This window comes from Lissotriton vulgaris, chromosome 1_1 (genome assembly GCF_964263255.1).
Source record: "Lissotriton vulgaris chromosome 1_1, aLisVul1.2, whole genome shotgun sequence".
Taxonomy (NCBI): domain Eukaryota; kingdom Metazoa; phylum Chordata; class Amphibia; order Caudata; family Salamandridae; genus Lissotriton; species Lissotriton vulgaris.
Genome location: NC_141685.1, coordinates 411,050,003 through 411,063,141, shown reverse-complemented (window position 1 = coordinate 411,063,141; position 13,139 = coordinate 411,050,003).

Here is a 13,139-nt window from a genome sequence, read left to right as displayed (position 1 = left end):
TGTTTTAAAGTCCTTTGGGGACTCTGTATAGTGTGGGAGCCTCCGCAGTATATTTCAGGAACAGTTGCCATTTGCTCCTGAAGCACATCCTGTCTATTCCCCCGCACAGCTGTAGACCCTCCACCTGGCACGAAGAGGTGGCATGCAGTTCGAGAGGTAATGGCTCCCCACTCAATGCAAGGAGCATGCTGCTCCTACTTTCAGAGATCGCCCTACAACATTTAGTAACCGTGCTCTGAATATCTCCATATAAATAACAACGATTGGAAATCCAAAAAACACAATTTATATACAGCACGAGTTAAACATCTAGAATATAAAATAATCGCAGTTTGAAGTGTGCAGCGAGTAAAAACACGAATAGGCTGTTTGTAAATTACTTTTCCAATATTCATATTACGACCTTGATTTTTATGCCACAGCATTTGCAGAAGTGTTCACCCCCCTTTTAATTCAGTTGCAACAAATCGAAGGCAATAGTGTCAAAAAAGATATTGCTTAAAATCTACTGCAAACCATTGATTCATGCAATTTTGAGGTTTCTCTTTCCCATGCATTTTGAGGGGGCAATTCCTATATTTCTCTTCTTGGCACTACCCTTTTTTAAACATTTTTTTTTAGAGTTTTATATAGATCGAACTAAACCGGAGGCATCGGGTATCAGAGCGTTACATGAGCACCGGTTTCGTTACAGATTAACACATTCATTTTTGTTAGGCACGGGGAGATTAAGTGATTTGCCCAGATCACAGGATGTTGAGCGTTGGTGCCGAAACTTGAACCCGGTTCTTCAGGTCCGAGGACGACCCCTCTAGCAGCAAGGATACATCCTCTCCCCAGCCCCCTGCCACCCTTGCCCAGCCCCTTTCTAACTTTATCTTATTGCCCACCTTTGCTGGATATATTGGATTCATCCAAGAACCATCTTTCTCACACTCTTTTCCACACTCTTTTCCACATAAATGAAAGATTAGGAACCCAGATTGTTGAGTTAATGTTGCTCAGTAAAAGAACATGTGTTAACTGAGTATTAAAGAACTTTCAAAGAAACTAGCAGTTGTTAGAAAGAACTACACATGAGAGTGGCTTAAAAGACATCACAGAAAACTAAGCTCCACCACTGAGGCATAAACAGTCTCCCTTCTTTTACTGGACCACAAGGTCAGAATGTCAGAAGACCTGTCCCACAGATGGTGGGCTTTTTGACATATGTTTTTTCTGTCTGAGACCACAATGCCAGGCGTGACAGTCGCAGGCACGAAACAAGATCAGTGGCCTCCACAAGTAGGAAGACAGCTCAAGAGGGCCATTGACTGTTTGTTTCTCAAAAACAAGCCTCCACTTTCTGAGGGGCAACATACACATGGCAAGCAAGCCAATAGGACATGACAGAGGCCCTGATTTGGAGTTCAGCAGATGAGATATTCCAATCAAACATGACGGATATCCTGCCCGCTATATTGCTGATAGTTAGGGTAAAAGCAAAATGAGGGCAGAGAGACCATCTATTTTCAAACAGAGCTAAACTTTGCAGATATAATATGGTTTTTAGCAGACTCTACAGCAGCAGCCTTCATCCGCATGAAATTTGATGACTGCACCCAGGATATCATACTTTAAAAGGTATACTTTCAACAAGGTTTAGCTACTACAATGATCATTGATTCGTTTCAAAGTCTTTTTTTGTATTTGTATTTGTATTGACATTTATAAAGTGTGCAGTAACCCTATGGGCATCCTGGCGCTAAGATACGAGTAAGATGCTGACGGGTAAGCTGTGTGGCAGAGCCAATGATTATGCTCTGGGAAAGAGTCAGGTCTTGACTTTCTTTCAAAATGACAGTAGCTCCTGCATTTGCCTCAGCTCCAAGGGAAGACTGTTCCAAAGGCGGGCAGCTGCCACGCCAAATGCTCGTTCCCCCATTGTAGATCCCTTTATCCTCAGGATCATGGCAAGATTGGTTGAGGAGGACCGTAAGCTGCGTGCCTGTATATACCATCCGAACCTACTCTGCAGAGGTTTAGGTCCAAGTCCGTTTAGTGCTTTAAGCACAATGCACAAAGACTTGAACATTAACCTTTGGGTCACAAGGAGCCAGTGCAGCTCTGCTAATGCCTGAGTTGTTGATGACCGGTGTGGACTTGTCAATACAAGCTTCGCTGCTACCGCCTAAATTCTCTGAAGCCTCATGATCAAGTAACTCAGGGACTCCAGTAGCTAGGCATTACAATAATCCAGGTGGCTCAGAATGACACTCCTAACCACTGTGGCTCTGGCCTGGGAAGGTAGCAGTGGCAGCCCCTTCCGGAGACCTCTAATAAGAGTGTAGCAGCTTCCAACCAGCTTATTGACATGGGATTCCAGATTCATCTTATCATTGAAGCTGATCCCCAAATTGTGTACTGTGTTCACGAGCACCAAGGGGGCATCTGTGAGGATAGGCCATTAGTCAATAAATAAAACTGGAGGCACTCTGCCCATCCCAAAGTGCAGAATCTCCATTTTGTCGTTGTTAAACTGTAATGGGTTGTTTCTCAACCAGCTCACCATTTCCCGCATACAATTATGGAGTGTTTCTTGGGAATCAGCTGGATCGCCTTCCATGGACACTATAAGCTGGGTGTCAGCAGCATAGTTAACCACACTAATGGTATGAGCTTTGATGACATACAGCAATGGCCGCGTGTCGGCCTTGAATAAAATGGAGCTACAGAAGACCCCTGGGGTACCCCATGCTCATTATTGACAAATTCTGATTGAAAAGGGGAATGCTACTGCCTGTTGTCTTTCAGCCAGATAGGATTAAACTCAATGCAAAGCCATATCCACCACCCCATCTCTTCCAACCTTGCAAGCAGAATGGCATGGTTCACTGTGTCGAATGCGGCGGACAGGTCCAGAAGAATTAGGACTTGACTGTTCCCTTTCCGCACGCATACGAAGATTGTCCAGCATGGTTACCAGCGCTGTTTTCGTCCCGTGACCTGGGCGGAAACCAAATTACTCATCCTCCAGCTTGTTATTGGTCTCTAGAAAAAGGGAAAGTGCCCAGCTCACCAGGCGTTCCACTATCTTTACTGAGTATGGTAAGAGGGAGATCGGACGATAGTTTCTGGGGCAGTTTGGGTCCAGTGAGGGTTTTTTCAAGAGAGGTGTTATTATTGCCTGCTTCCAGCAGGGAGGTACCACCCCACAACTGAGGGACCGACCACACAGCTGAGGTAGGACAGGAAAGACTTCGGAACCTAGCTCTTTACACAGCTTTTGGGGAATGGGTTCCAGGGGTGAGCCTAAGGAGACTCCCAAGGCCACCCTCATAAACTCTTCCTCCCAGGGCAACTCGAAGTTCCCTAAGGTGGATTACTGCTTCAATGACACCAGCCTCTTATCCCTGGCTCTGTGGCTGATTAATATTTCTCTTCCAACACCTTCATTAGTGACGTGAAGGTGACCTGAGAAAGGGAGAGAACAAACAGGACCCATTAAGGCCCCTGTAGGACCTTTCACAGGATGGCTCAGTATAGAGAGTGCATCGACCTACCAGAGACCCTGCCAGAGACCCTTGAAAGGTTATTTAAGGTAGGACCTCACTTTGGTTTTGAGATGCCAACGAACAATATGGTATTTACAATTCGTTTTTTCACTACTCTAGTAAAACAAAACCAGCAAGCATTTATTGCAATTTTAAAGAGCCTTAGTACAGTCGACGATTAAAAAGGAATTTTAAAAAAAAGCTTAACACCTTAAAAACCTGTCTTACTCATAATTGTGTGCAAATCGCACCTATATTTCATATGCTGTCTTCTACGATCAAAACCTGCTCACTTTTCCCACTTAAAAGTCCATTGGCAGGAAATCATATCTACCTCTTGTATGCCAATGTAGCAATTCTATTCTATAGCTAAGAGCTAAAACATGGGCTTCCTAAACTGTGTTCATCCCATGTTACAGTCAGTAAACAAAGTATGAACAGCAATTATAAGCAAAAAAACAATAGTGAAAATGTTATAGCTGTTTTCTAAAATGTTCATGAGACTAAGGCAAAAGAAACGTATACATCTACAACACAATATTTGCAAGGACAATTAAGTTTTCCAATAGAGCTATAACTTCTGTTGCTAATTAAAGTCAATATATAAAACTGTTTGCTTAGAATACAAGACATTGGCAAAGCCAGTCAATCTGTTGTTGGCTGCCAGCCCTTTCGGCTTTAAACTAAAGTATACAAAAAAGTGATAGATGGATGCTTAAATTAATCTCAACCACTGTTTTCAAACTGGCCGCATCCCAGTCCATTGTTATTTTGCACAACATGCCACCTCAGTTTGGACCCAGCCATATGCAAATCAGTCCTGACCCTGCTCCAATGGGAACAGTCCACACAAACTGTCAAGCCAGGTCTTCCATAAACTGGAACACAAGCAACCTAGAGGCGGTTCATGTCATGTATAGCTTGGCTCCAGTGGCACAGTGTAAACAGGACCCACGTCAGGCATACCTGTCCCACTAAAGGCAACAGACTAAAGTATACAAAAAAGTGATGGATGGAATGCTTGAATTAATCTCAGCCACGGATAATCACTGGGTGCTGCATCCCAGTCCATCGTTATTTTGCACCCCATGCCTCCTTGGGATGGTTTTCCCCTAACATTTTACCTTCAAACCTCCTGTTTTTGCTGACTTCGTTTTTGCTGGTCATGAATGAATGAATGAGTACATGCTTATATAGCGCATGGCTACCCGAAGGCATCCCAGCGCTTTTAGACCGGACAACAGGACAATACCACTCAGCGAAACAGGAAGGTCTTCAGCCGGTCATAGGACTCTGCACACCTTACCACCGTCAACCAGTACTAAGGTACTTGTGCTCTCTTCTTAAAACATGGGATAATTGCTCCATTGTGATCGGCTTGAACTTGTGACTTTGTCAAGGGCGACCAGATATCCACGGTTGGCGCTTTGGGCTTTTCAGCTGTTTTCACTAAAATCTCTAGAAATTCATAACTTCGGTTCTGCTGACTGGATTTGAGTCATTTTGGTCTTGTTTTTATTTATTATTATAAGTTCTATTTTTCTAACTTGGGGGCCGATTATGATCGCGGACGGACTTGAGTCCGTCCGCGATCACTGAGTAGGAGGGAACCTACGCATGGCCTGCGGAGTTCCCTCCTGTGCAATTAGGATGTGACCGCCACCATGGCGGTCACATCCTCTATTTGTAACATTGCGGCGGGTGCGGCTTCAAGCTGCACCCGCCGCAATGTTAAAAATGCATGCAATGCATTTGTATGCAGAAAGCGGCAGGCACCGTGCGGTGCCTGCTGATTTCTGCATACAAATGCAGGGGGGTACCATAGGTACCCCCATGTGCCCCCCCCAAACCCCCTTCACTGCGGGGGCCCGCAACGGGCCCCCGCAGTGAAGGTCCGTAGGCTTTTCCACGGCGGAGAACCCGCCACGGAAAAGCATATTTTTTGGGGCATCCTTATATGGCTGGCGGTGTCTGAGAGACACCGCCACCATATTAGCGCTTTTCCGCCGCGGTTGTAAGCCAACCGCGGCGGAAAAGCTGCGGACTGAAACCAGGATCCACCAGCTATCCTAATGCGGCGGTGGGTCTTTGGTGGGTCCGCTGCGGTTTTTCCGCATCCTCAAGGCCGGCGGAAGCCACCGCCGGCCCGGAGGATGCGGAAAATCCCCAATCCTAATCTGCCCCTTGATGTGGGATCCTGTTTGTGTGGTGTTAACACTTTATTACTGGTTGAAGTATTGAATAAATAGTTTTCACATTGCCTCCGATTTAAGCCTGACTGCTCTTTGCGAAGTGACCAGAGGTTTGAGCACAGGTTAACTTAGGGGTGGCTTGTGACTCACTCTGACAAGGATTGTGGCTCTGTTTGACCAGGGCTCACACCCTAGTCAACTAACCACCCAATTTCTCATACCAACCATATATAAATTAGTCTTGACCCTGCTCCAATGGGAATAGTCAAGTCCCAACTGACAGGCCAGGTCTGGCGCCTCCTATAATCTCTTCACCTCCTTTCATGCATAAGCAACTGTCAGAAAAATGCTCATATATGTGTCATGCTTGGATTAATTGGAATAATCTCCATTTAAAGGTGCAGGACCCAGAAGCACAATGCCTGGCAACTTCATCAGCATATTGATTGCCATTGGTAGCAAAATTGTTCCTGTTTTTGTGTGTTGCATACTTTACAATGCCCATTGCAGCTAATATTTGCAGGATTCAAGAAATTTTATAACATAGTGCCCATTTTGGATAGGGGAGCAAGAGACCAAAACTGCCCAAAATTGTGGACCAGACCTAATCTTTACTAGCTACCAGCATAGATAGTGACTCTGAAAATGTTGCATACACAGCAGGCTCTAATAAGAGTGACCACTTCGGCCACCTGTGCAGAGGTTACAATACCAACAGGAGGCTTCCACTACACCCTCTAAGTAACCAACTGCATGAGCTGCTTTCAAAATCCCTGCTCATCTCTTAAACAAGAGCCATGAACAAACAACATATAATCAGGCTCTTCTAAAGAGACATCTTGAATACTGGGCCTTGGCTTGATACATGTATCGGTCATTTTGAGGCAGTCATGGTCTACCTCATCATCATTTTTATCCACAACAGGCGATGGTACCAGTGTGGCAGAGTTGAGACAGAAGCATATGCACAATGTAATATTTTCTGCAGCATGAAAAACCTGCTCATACTTAGTAAGTCGGCTGTTGGTCATGTGTTTTGTTCGTGTGCGGGTAAGTAGGATCTCAACAGAATGGGGGACATGACTGCGAGGGTGAACTACATAAAGAACTGGGCATTTGGAGTTTGCGAGTGCTTATAGGGAACACCCTTCCCTCTCAAAGTACTACAGAATGAAGGGCTTCATTGTCCAATGGTAGTGGATCTGAAACATCTTTGTGTGTAATCCGCTATGGAATCTTCGCCACTAGGGAAAAGTGGAAAATCACTGACGACAAAAGTCCACCATTCCCAGGAACATCCTGACTTCTCTCTGCTTTCCTTGCTCCGTTCCCAATGTTATATTCTAGATGTGGGACTTCTTTTGACAGTACAGTCATTTGGCTGGAGACACCCTATGTCCATTTTCAGCGAAGTGATTCAATTGGCAACGGTGTCTTGGTTGCACACCTCTTTCATTGTCGATGCCACCAATACGTCGTCGATATATTGAATCAGGACTGAGTTACACAGTAGAATTAGGGTTTCTGGATTCTTTTTCAATATCTGGTTGGAGATTGAGGGGCTCTCTATATACTCTTGAGGAACTCTATACCATGCCAAAACTTAATTTTGAAACACAAAGAGGGACAGGCTATCTTCATGCAATGGAATGGAAAAGAACAGGCAGCACAGGTTTATGACTGTGAACCACTCAGCGTCTCAGCAGATTTGGTACCACATGACACCATGGGACAACAATATTCTTAACCTTTTGCATGTCTTGTACAAGCCAATTTTTGTTTGGTTTCTCTATCCAATGTCGGTATGGGACTTGCACTGTCCTTGCAGCACAAAATGTAGCACAGGTGTCAATCAATAAAGACACAGGGAAGCCATTCACCTCTTTTTCTACATATGGGCAAGTGTGGTCTACCTCCAAGACTCCGCCAAGCATGCAATCAAAGTTAAAACAGGTTAAGTATGCTTTGCATGTATTGATATCCCGGAGCTTGAGGAAACAGACTGCGAGGACCTAAAGGCCGATATCACGGTGTAAGAGGTTAGAATAGCACTCACGAAACTCCGAGCGGGTAAAGCCCCAGGTCCCAATGGATTCCCCGCGGAGTTCTTCAAGAAGACGGCAGACCTCTTAACTAGACACCTTCTGAGCCTGTTCAAGGATGCTGAGAAGGAAGGACACTTTCCCCTAGACCTCAGACAGGCCACAATTGTCCCAATCCACAAGGCGGTAAAGCCTTCAGATGAATGTGCGTCCTACCGCCCCATCTCCTTGCTGAATGTTGAGGCAAAGCTTTATGCCACAATCTTGGCTCTTCGGTTACAACGCGTCATACCACACCTGGTACATATGGACCAGACAAGTTTCATTCCGGAAAGGGCGACTAGATACAATCTTCTTAGGACACATAATTGGTTGTGTGAAGTGGAGAACAGGACGGAGCCTCACTGGTTCCTGTCCTTGGACGCTGAGAAGGTGTTCGATGCAGTACATTGGCCCTTCTTGGAGGGAGTCTTAGAATATCTGGGGTTTGGGCCCAAGTTTAGAAGCAGGGTTCGACTCCTCTACTCGTTCCTGTTGCTCGAGTCAGGGTCAACGGGCGATGTCCAAGGCTTTTCCCATACAGAGGGGAACCCGACAGGGATGCCCCCTGTCTCCCCTTCTGTTTGCCTTATCTATCGAGGTTGTGGCTTGCACGATTAGGCAAAACCCTAAGGTGTCGGGTTTCCGAGTGGGACAGGCAGGACCGCAGGAGGAAAAACTGTCCCTCTATGCAGATGATGTGCTGCTGTATGTGACGAAGCCGGAGACTACTATACCGGCGCTCTTTTCTGAGCTAGACCAGTATGGGGCTAGATCTGGATACCTAATTAATTGGCATAAGTCAACACTTTACGATCCCAGGGGACGGACGGAATGGCCTGAACTACCAGACAGATTGCAGACGACTACTGTAGGTTTCACGTACCTAGGGATATTCATAACAACAGACAGGACAATAGCCTATGACCGCAATATTACCCGTGTGCTTAATAACTTTAAACTAGATGCAGGCAGATGGCAGTTGCTCCCCCTGACACTTCTTGGGCGGGCAGCCATGTTCAAAATGGTCTCCTTGCCGAGATTTCCTTATGCATTTTAAAATGAGTATCTTCCGTTACAGCACAAGTTTTTCTCAGAAGTGCATGCGGAACTGAGGTCCTACCTGTGGTTAATAAAGCACCCCAGGGTGGTACTGGCGACCCTACAGAGACACCTATATGATGGGGGAATTTCACTACCCGATTTACAAGCCTACTATTGTGCAGAACATCTGGCCCCCATCTATGACTGGGTCCATGCACTGGCTACACATCCCACTTACGCACCAGAAAGACACACTATGGACACGCATAACTGCCTACACTACATATACGAGGGGAAAGGACAAAACAAGCTGCTACCAGCCACCAGACTCACATTGGGAGCTTGGCAGAAGGCCACGAAAGCTGTGGGGTGGACTCATAGGCCCTCGAGGCAGACCCCGATCTGGGACTGCGCATGGCTGAAAGAGCTCAGTAAGTTAAAAGGCTTCCGAGGCTGGGATGATATCGACATCTCCTTCCTGGGGGATGTGATAACAAGCGGGACTCTGAAGTCATTTCAGTCCCTGCAGACGGAATTTGGACTGCACCGCTCCCAGTTCTTCAAATATATACAATTTTGACACGCTTGGCAGGCGGAGGGGGCATTACAGGAGGCACTCCCTGAATATGCCCCTCTGGAGGGCCGCTTACTGCAGGAAAAGATCCCAGAAAAGGCTGTATCCCTGACATACAAAACGATCATGAACAATAAACCAGATAGGCTGGCTGGGCTCCGCGCCACCTGGGAGAGAGAACTAGGAGAGATGGACGACGTGGACTGGGGGTAGTGCTGATGCACCCTAGGGAGGTAGCAATTAAATCGCGACTCCGCCTGCTACAATTCAAAATCTTACACAGGGCATATTTTGACAGGCAGAGGCTTTTTAGGATGGGGAGAGTGTCTGACCCTAGCTGTCTGCGATGTGGAATGGCAACTGGGGATTTCTTACATATAGTGTTGTCGTGCTCACATATACAAACCTACTGGGGGGACGTCACTGCTGAACTGGGAGACGTATTGGAGATGGATATCCCAATGGACCCGAAGCTCATTCTCTTGGGGATGACAAATGATGTGGGCCTGGCCCGCCCACTGCTGATCTTCTGGGCCCTAGCGCTGGTAGTAGCCAAGAGGGACATAGCCAGGAACTGGGGGGCACCAGATAGCCCCCAACTGGGAGACTGGAGGAGGAGAATGGACCCGTAAATGAAGGCCGAGAGGGTTACGTATGAGGCGAGGGGATGCCCGAAGAAATTTAGCAGAATATGGGGCAAGTGGAGGCACTACCATGGCTTGGATGGAGGACTATGAGGCCTGCCGGTTATGTGTGGCCAGGATGAATACACAAGACAGAGTCGCCCGAGCTCGAGAGACTATGCATTATGAGAGTATCGGCCAACGATTACGGCATGTGAATTTGATTATTGGTGGGGAGAACTTAACCTTTGATGGAATGTGCGGGGGTGGTGGGGGAAGTGGGGCCTTTTGCTTGACAATGACATGCTTGTACTGTACTTGTTCTCAGGTGTTAAAATAATAAAAAAAATCCCCCCAAAAAAGTATGCTTTGCATGAAGCAAAACACTCAGTTTTTGGACAAGCTAAACACTCATTGTCAGACACAATGTGCAGTTGTGCATATACTGAATGTCTGTAATGTTATACATCAATGTGAAGATGTAGCTAGAAAACGCACAAGGGAAAAAGTAGGGGAGAAAAAGAATACCCCACTTCAAGAAATCATGAATTCATTCAAGACACCATAAGACACTAGCTAATTCACTTTAATCATTTAATTGTTGTGGGATTTAAAGGCATTGTTCATGGCTAGATATTGAACGAATGGTATGAGTGATTGGAAAAGAATGGAACTCTAGCTAAGCCTTACTTATTTCAGGTCTTCCCCACTGTACTGTTGCATGTAATAATTTTAGAGCAAGAATGTGCCACTCTTCTCACATACGTTGCTGCTGAATAACAAATTCCTTTTGGAGTAAAAAAAAAATATTTATCATTGTTGGTTTTGGCTCATATCCTTTAGTGTGTCCTGACTATGATAATATGAGTGTGGTTAAAGTTAGCCCTAATTTCTAAGTTTAAGATGACATATGCTTTGCTCAGGCTTAATTTGCCATTGGGTTTTCACAAGGCGTATTTTAACAAATACTGCTGTGTATATGTCCTAGTGTTGATATAGTACTTGCATTCAGTCTGGCATCCGAGGGCCATTATGCAGCAATTCAGTTATGTCTTGTCTCCACTGTACTACTGCATCTTTTAGGTACGAAACAATGGGCACTTGGATGCCTTGGCAAACAGAAGTTTATTTGCAATGGCATCATTTTCCGTAAAATGGAAACCTCCCAAATTTGGCTTTCAAATTACCACCAACGAGCTATAAACAAATCAAGGCATTTTGGTGAACTAGTGGTCATTTTCTGGTGACGTTATATAGTGCAGTATAATAAGCGCAACATTCACAACTGTGGGTATGGGGATCCTAAATAGTATTCAAGTTAATGCAATCAGGAAGTAAAAGTAGATCTCAAGCACAGTTCTGGTTGGTGCTCTAAATGGATGCATAAATTGAAACAGTGGCACATTGGTGAAGAATGAATGTAGAAATCTATATTTAAGGAACGTGAACTAAACATCACTTCCTAGTCCACACCATCTTTAAAACCAGCTGCATCATTTACAATGCCATCAGGACCTGACCACCCGCTTGTCTTGCAGACAAGCTCACCATCTCAGGTGGTTCTTGGCACACCCTCAGCCAGAACCCATCTGTAAAGCCTGAGCACAACTACTGAAAAAAACTGGCCAGGCAAATCGTGTGGGAGTGAAACGCGAATTCCAGAAGCCAAGCCATAGGGACTTGGCTTCTGGAATTTGCCACCTAGAGACCAGCAACCACATGAGAACTGGAATAAGCCTCTAAGTGACAACGGTACTCAGGAGGAAGGGGAAGTGGAGAAAACACAAACGTGGCATTCCAGGATCTCTTCAAGGTAACAGCTTCACTTCTTGACTCCAAATGTTCCTTCAGTGTTTTAAGTATGTCAAAAGGTTTTGAGATCTTTAAACTAATACATGAATATCTCAGAATAGTTTACAGAGGGATGCTATCTGTTTCTTCCCTAAAACCTTGCAAAATCCCACTTGTGGTTTATTGAGGATCATCCAATACATTTAGTGTAATCCTAAAGAAAGTACAAAACCAGATATCGTTCACGAGCAAAAGACAGACAAGCAATCAAAATCAATAGAACATCAGTCCAATAAGGTGTCAGGTCAAAATATTCCCAATTATTATTATTCTTTATTTTCTTATTTCTTTCATCCTATTCATAACCATGGATGTATTACACTTAGGTTCATAACAACAGATTGGTATAGATGGTATAACCAAGATGTAGCCAGTAGCAAACACGTATTTCGTCTTGGATAAATCAAAGCGACTTCCACAGGACTACAAAGACAATAAGAAATAAATAGACTCAAACATTGTCCAATGTAGCTTATAGAAATTTGTTTATACAAAAACTTCTTTGCTTTGACGAAATCAGTAAAAGTAAGAGTATCCAAAGGTAAAAGCCACCACCGACATTCACCCAGTGATAAAAGATAAAATTGTGAATAGTGCACCAGAGAGACAAAAAAGGCAAAGTTGGAGAGAGATGCAACAGAATATTTGGTTATTTCAATGGGGCAAGACTAAGTCTTATGCCTCATTGTAAGCTATTAACCAAAAGAAGAATAGTATTTGTCCAACATATACAAATCACACCCTGTTTACATAGACAAGTAATGTGCGATTAAAGTAGACCATCAGCTAGTCTACCACTGTAAATCCTTCATCCTGGGTGAATGTCGTTGGTGGCTTTTACCTTTGGATACTCATACTTTTCCTGATGGCATCAAAGCAAAGGAGTCTTTGTAGCCTGAGGAAGTCGTTGGGCGATTTACCCAAAACGAAACACTTGTTGGCTACTGACTACATCTTGGTTATACCATCTATACCAATCTGTTGTTATGAACCTATGCATAATGCATCCATGGTTATGAACAGGATGAAAGAAATAAGAAAAAAAAAAGAATAATAATAATTGAGAATATTTTGGACTGATGTTCTATTGATTTTGATTTCTTGTCTGTCTTTTGCTCGGGAACGATATCTGGTTTTGTGTCTAGCTTTTGTTTTCTGGCAGTAACAGAGGATTATTGGGACGTAGGTGTCCATCTTCTTTCTGTTCCCTGGAGCACCCTTCAAAGATACTGTTGTATAGC